At 36.0% G+C, this 6,854-nt stretch overlaps 1 long non-coding RNA gene across 2 annotated transcripts in view; it reads right to left on the reverse strand.

The window, feature by feature from the left end:
• Positions 1–3,584: 3,584 nt before the first annotated feature.
• The window catches only part of LOC107586240 (uncharacterized), an 11,656-nt gene continuing 8,386 nt past the window's right edge, over positions 3,585–6,854 (reverse strand). For both annotated transcript variants that reach the window (XR_001609331.1, XR_001609330.1), the window contains exon 3: positions 3,585–3,964. This is a non-coding gene — a long non-coding RNA (uncharacterized lncRNA). The remainder of the gene's footprint in view (positions 3,965–6,854) is intronic.

The following is a 6,854-nucleotide window of genomic DNA, read 5'->3' on the forward strand; positions in this document are numbered from 1 at the left end:
TCGCTTCAGCCGCTCCGACAATGCCGCCTCGCTTGGCTAACGCATTGTTCCGTGTGTGGGAACCTGCCTGCTATATTAATAAACAGGAGAGCCCCCTTCACGCACCCTCCCGTTTTCCCCTCACTTTCTGCCCACATAATAAAGACTATTCTAATACGAGAAAGGCCGGTAGGGAAGGAAGAAAGTTGCGCACTCTTAACATTTCAATGGAGCCTCGTACTTCAGCACACACACATCTCTGCCTCTCAGGCTGCTTTTGACAAAGGACAAGGGAAATGGCCAGATCAAAGCCGCATAGCCGCTACCACACACAGCTCTGCTATATCGCCCGTGTGTGTGCGTGTGTGTGTGTGTGTGTGTGTGTGGATGAATATACAGTAAGCTCAAGCAGATCTCTAATGCCCTTGAACAGTCCCAGGTGAGAAAAGCATCTGAAATATCTACTTGGTTTGCATATGATGTGCGATAAATTAAACCGTTTCTAATGAAGTAAGTTAAATTGAAATAAACCCTAAATTAGTCTAGCACTTAAAGGATTGCAAAAATTAGCCAGCACTTGAAAGGGAAAAAATGCTTTCAGACTAATTAAACCAAACAAATCATTTGTTTGTCCTTGTGCATCATATGATCTAATTAAAAAGAAACAAACAGCAGGAAAATGGTTTTATGAGGCAGAAAATTCCAATCAAGGAATTTTGGGGGGGGGGGGGGGGGGGGGGCAGTGAAAATGTTGCCAAAACAAAAATAATTTTATTACATAATATCATGCATGCTGAATACTATCAGAAACGTTAATTGAATTCTTACATTTCATCTAAGTACATTTTTAAAAGTAAATTTGAGTAAAACATTTGTACAGAAATATACAGTTTGTGCAAAATAAATGACAAAATACCTCAAGCTTTTCCTTTTAACAAGACTTTTTTTGATCTGTTGACAGTTTTGACTAATAAATCACTGACATTTAATTTTTTTTATCTATAATAAAGTTTATAATAAAAGAACGTTTATTTATAAATGACTGAAAGTATAATTGTCATTGAAACTAGAATGAAATTTCTCCCACAGCTCATACAACAAATTGACAGAACTAAGACAAATACTATTTGCTTTGCCTTTCTCAAAAGAAACTGCTAATAATTATAATATAATCATAAGATTAATCTCAACTCATTTTTATTCTAAGTTCAGTCCTGAAATTTTAACTCAATTAAATTCGTCATTTCTGTTATTTAGAAAAAGCTGTGTTACGTCAAATGTCTGATCCAGAGCCTCGTGTTGTACTGTGAAGTGATGAATTCAAAAGTGGCACTCTTAATTCAACATGGTAATGTATGTCCTGCATATTTGCTTGTTTAAAAAGGAAAGTGTCGCTCGGCTTGGAATCCAATTCCACAGAACCTATTTCTGGAACTGGAAAGAGCCGTTATCTGCTATTTATAGCCAAGCACAGAAAACACATTCAGATTCCTCCTTGATGCATGAAATCAAACTGCCACATTTCACTTTAAATGAGGGAGAGTGATATCACTGTCTCAGACAAACACACAGCCACATTCAGCTCCAAAAATCACGCAGGCGTGACTTCCAGCCGTTTGTAACACTTTCAGGTAAAACAGCGGCTGAATCACGGTGTGCTTTTCACAGTGATTTAGCAGTATATTACTATAATGCTTAAATGAGAGATTTAAAGAGAAACATTTCAACATTGAGATGTTTTGTCTTTGTTTTCTCTCCATTTTCTGAGTATAAACCTCCATAACACTAAGAAAGTCATACTGATGACAAATGAACAGCTCAAAACAAACAGATGAATAATCTCAGAGCGAAAAAAAACCTCACCTCAGGCATGGCCATGTTCACAGAGAACACTGCTCTCCATTCAAAGTACCTGTAGGGCTTACACATGGCAATATTTTAAAACTCCCAACAGAAACGTGTCTGGAAAAGGGTCAATTCAATTTTAAGTGTTTGTGTGCACATCTTTGTATGAACAGTGTTTGCAAATTCATAAAAAGACAGTTGACAAAGTGATGAGGAAAACGAAAAACAGGAAAAAAGCACAGGATCAAATCAGGACATACATTCTTAATTTGTATCATACAGTGGGGTATAAAACGTCATATGCTGGAATTTATAATTGCATTTAAAATTGGGAATACCAGAGTATTGTGGGATTTCAAAAAGTAACACTAAATTATGTGACACTAAATTATGAAATCTTTATTGTTCAAAAACTTTCACACAAATTGTTAGGCTGAAATATAATTTGTAATAATAACAACAACAACAACAGTATTTAAGTGAAAAAATAAAAGCTTAGTCACTAGTGAACAAAAGTTCTAAGTAACAACAAGAACAGTACTACAGTTAACAAGGTTAAGGTGAATTAAAAGGTTTTGGCTTTATACTCCTTTTATCCAGGTTATCTTGGGATAAATCAATAAACAGAGCATTTTGTATAGTCATAAAGAAAGCAGTGGTACTTCAGATTTTGTACAGAATGACAATATCTTCCACGTCATCATGATATAGCGCCTGCATTCAGGTAATATACTCTTTTCTGGATGCTGTTGAACTTGGATGAACAAAACCTGAAATGATCACTTCCTTGTTAATTTAACAAACTTTCACATGTAGCAGATTGTGTATTTGCATTAATGTTACAATTTGCTGCAGGAAATAAACCTTAAAAATGTCGCTGCACTACATACAAATATTAAACCAAGTAGCAGTTGTAAACAAATGATGCTGGGGCTCCAGAAATAACTTGTGCTATTTTAGTTATAGCATATTATTTCAGTTATTACCAACTAATTTTACACAGTTTCCACAATTTCACAGATGTGGATATCTACACACGCTTATGAATGTATTCATTTATTTTCATCAATATTTTAATTCTTATATAAATGTATTAGGGAAAATGTGTTTCAAGTCCTGTGGTCACCATTTATTTTAGTCAAAACATTTTAAACACCATTTTCCTTTGATAGTTAATTATTTTAAATTGTTCTGCAGTGCAACAAATTAATTTTAACAGTAGCAATATTCACTGTAAAAAATTCCACCTATTTCAATTTAAAGACTTTAGTTGCTGCCATAAATTTTTAGGTATATCAACTTGGTTGTAAAAGTCATTTCAACTTAAATAACATTAAACCGACTTAAAAAGTTGAACTTCATATAACTTATAAAAAGTTGAAAGTTGATGAGTCAACGTTAAAACATAAGTTGCCATGACTTACAAATCATATCATTTTTTATAGTGTATTTGTGTCCCAATTAATAAGGTTATACAAAAGAAAATACAAAATACTGCCGATCCTCTTAGATATCATGTCAACTACATGTGTTCAATCAGAGCAAACACAGCTGTAATTCATCCCATTAACAATGAATGTTACACTAACCAGAAAGAGTCCAAACAACCGAACAAAACTCTTTTTGTCAAATGTTTTGTCTTTCTGTAAAATAAATGACACTCAGTTTGATATACTGATATAATGCAAAGAAATGTACATTTTTAAGTGTGACCTATAAGAGTCCAAATACATTTCGGTAGCATGAATAGAAGTGCAGTTGTGACCATTAAATCATAAAATGATTATTCATAATCAGTATTCATAATAAGTACATGTGCCTCTAAAGACCACTCTAAAGAAAAGCAGAGGAAACAGTCTAGAGGAAGTGCAGCTGTTTAATAACTGGTTAACACCAACATCAGGCTGGGTCTAGCCGGAGAAGCCATTGATTAGGATGTGCAAGCAGAAGAAACACTGTGTCCTAATATAAATAGCCTGTGCAAGAGCATGCCTACTGACAGATTAAAACATCTTTGAAGTCTGCCATACATCACTTGAAACTCCCATCTTGGTTTTAAAGCTAATACGCTTAAGTCTTCCAGCAGTCAAAGCTGCTCCTTCACGAAATTTTAATCCCGGCTTTGATGATTTGTTATGTACTGCAGGAGAGAAAAGGAGAAAAAAACTGTTAAAGTTGTACTGAAACTTTTACAGACAGGCAAGCTTTGTATCCGTATATAGAGACCTGAGACTTGACTAGCTGACCACCATTTTCCTCAAGCCTGACATTCACAAATATGCTTAAAAACCCCACCTGAAGAATAACAGAGAAAACTGATATATAATTTCTATAGCAACACACTGAAAATATCCTTGCTATTAAAGTGGCTAATAAATAATTAGATATAGATACAGAGTGCTGTGGAACAGAAGCAGGGGTCTTCAGAATTCACATAACAACCCAGTTGCTGAGGATCAAAGAAACATCAGTAATGATTAGTAAGGAAAAATGAGAAGCGGAGGATATTAAAGCTAAATGAATGCGGCCGACAGCGTTATGGGTTTATTACCCCCGCTGAAAGAAAACAAAAGTGCCCTGGAATTGACCACAAACCAACAGAACGCATTAAACTAAAACAAAGATTGAAAACTCGAGTCAGCACAAACGCAAAACAGCCCCATTATCCTTGTTATTGCTTAAATAAATATGCTGTTTAAAAAAATCATAATTGCTTAGTTATACTGAACGTTGAGAGATGAAAGTGTCCAAAGCAACCTAACAAACTTTTTGTGAAATGTTTTGCGAAATAGAAAGACATTCATCAGTTTTTAAATGTCTGAATGCGTTTGAGAGCCTCTGTGTATGTGGTCCATCAGCATAATTACATTTAGAAAGAAACTATTGATTTATTCAGAATGTATGATAAGAATTGTAGACTGGCAATTTTCTTTTGTAATAATTGCTGTTAACTGATACAAATGTCTAATGTAAATTCTTGTAGATTTCTGATTTTAAAATAAATTATTGTAAAAATGTTTAATTATGTTCAGTAACTTTGAAATGGTTTCAACTTTTTTGCTTCTAACCATCTAAAACATGTCTTGATATATGTCCAAACATGTTTTATATTATAAAGCTTCTTTAAATACCCTCAAAGGAGATGATGATTATGAAGCAGGAAGCTCCATTTAAATTTGAAATGGATAGTATGTACGAAAAAAAGCCCTTCCCCCATGGCTTTCGGCCCACTGTCCCCGTTAACCTGCCTTCACTCATCCTTGTGAGCCGAGAAAACAAAGAAGCCGCAGAAAGCCCAAGAATTTCATCGTTTATTTCTTTTACATTCATTCTAATTTGTGTTTTGCAGATTTAATACAATCAAGACAAAGTCAGGAGATTCGATACCGACGTCAGAGCCACGGCAGAGCGTGGGGAGCCAGCAACTGGAAGTGTTTTAGGAAGGTGAGAGAGGGAGACTTGGGCCCCCACATCCAGCCCCTACGGAGGTTTATTACACTCAGACGGGCATGTCGTGCCTGCACAGGGTCAGCAGGTTTATGCAGAAAAGCCTCCTTGGGGTCTGATAATGTAACAGCCATTTGCTACGCCATTGTCGAAGTGTGTTCTTGAACTCGCAGAGTCTAAACTCAGTGACCCGAAGTCCGTGTCTGACATGGAGGCTGTTAGATTTACATATCATCTGAAAACATGCAAGGTTTCAATGCATAACGATTAAACAAAAGCACGTTATATTCAAAACAAAAGGACTGTAAATTACAGACACAAACAGACAAAGGGCTTATTATCACTCCAGGTCTTAAACTGACAAACGCAGGGAGCTATCGCTCACGGTGGTCTGAAAAAGCAACAGCTTTCAAACATACCTAGTCTTGGGATTTCTTCAACCTGTCAATAAAGATATAAATAAGGAACATCGGTGAGGCACCAATATAAAGGCAGTTACATTTACTGGAAGCTCCTAAAAACATTAGGCAGACAAAAAGTTGTGCTGAGCCCTGGAAGGAATGCTGGGCCAATCGTGGATTTCGAGTTTGGAGCTGATTTCTTCACAAATCAATGGGGTGCGGTCACTCGCTCACATGCAAACATTCGCACACGAACACACTCGCATACACAACGGCATTCACACGTTCGCTTACCCAGAAACACTGACGCTTGATAATACAATAAGTAGGCCAAAAGCCATGCGAGGATAGGATTCGGAGAGTGTGCGAATAAAAACAAAAATGACTGCAGGAGGGAAACCGAGTGGGAGAGAAAGAGACAGACAGACAGAGACTAAGAAAAAGGGCAGCGCATGCACACATACACAAAAAAGAGGGAATCAAGCTCATTCTATTTTGGTTGCTGTCAGCTCGAGGATAATCTGCAGAGGCTTTCCTGACTGAGATGGCAGACTAAGAGCAGGCTTAGTCCCAGAGCCATCTCACCATTCCCCTCACACACATCTTCACCGCGACCGGCAACTGCACTTTAAACCTCAAACACGCACACACACCTACGCCGATGACGACAAACCTGAGCTTCTTGTCTTTAAAAATATAAAAATGCTGAAAATGAAAATAGCCATTCAAAAAAGGGATACCGGGGCTAACTGTCACAGGGAGAAGTTGTACAATCAAACAGTAACAATGAGATTTGGCATTAAAAGTACAATTTAAAAAGTGGTTGTTTTATGTTGGTTTCCAACTCATTTTTTTTAAAAACCCCTCTTAATTTCTGCCATACTAATTAAAATTGCATATTTTTATTCAGACAATAACCATATTGTAATATTGTTGGATCAACAAGTGAATACCAAGTGTTAGCTATATAATAGCTTTCACATTTAAACTGAAAAGTTAAACTGTGTTTTTAAAACCAATTTTTTTGAAATGTTATACACTTACACAATTTCAATATTCTTTGCATTTTAACCTTTACATATTTGTTTAATGACTTTTATGTTTCATAATAATTTGTTTTTACATTTTGCTGAAAAGCTAATAATAAAATGTTTAAAGGCAACTCACTCATATACACACACA

This window comes from Sinocyclocheilus grahami, unplaced genomic scaffold (genome assembly GCF_001515645.1).
Source record: "Sinocyclocheilus grahami isolate Dianchi unplaced genomic scaffold, SAMN03320097.WGS_v1.1 scaffold79.1, whole genome shotgun sequence".
Taxonomy (NCBI): Eukaryota; Metazoa; Chordata; class Actinopteri; order Cypriniformes; family Cyprinidae; genus Sinocyclocheilus; species Sinocyclocheilus grahami.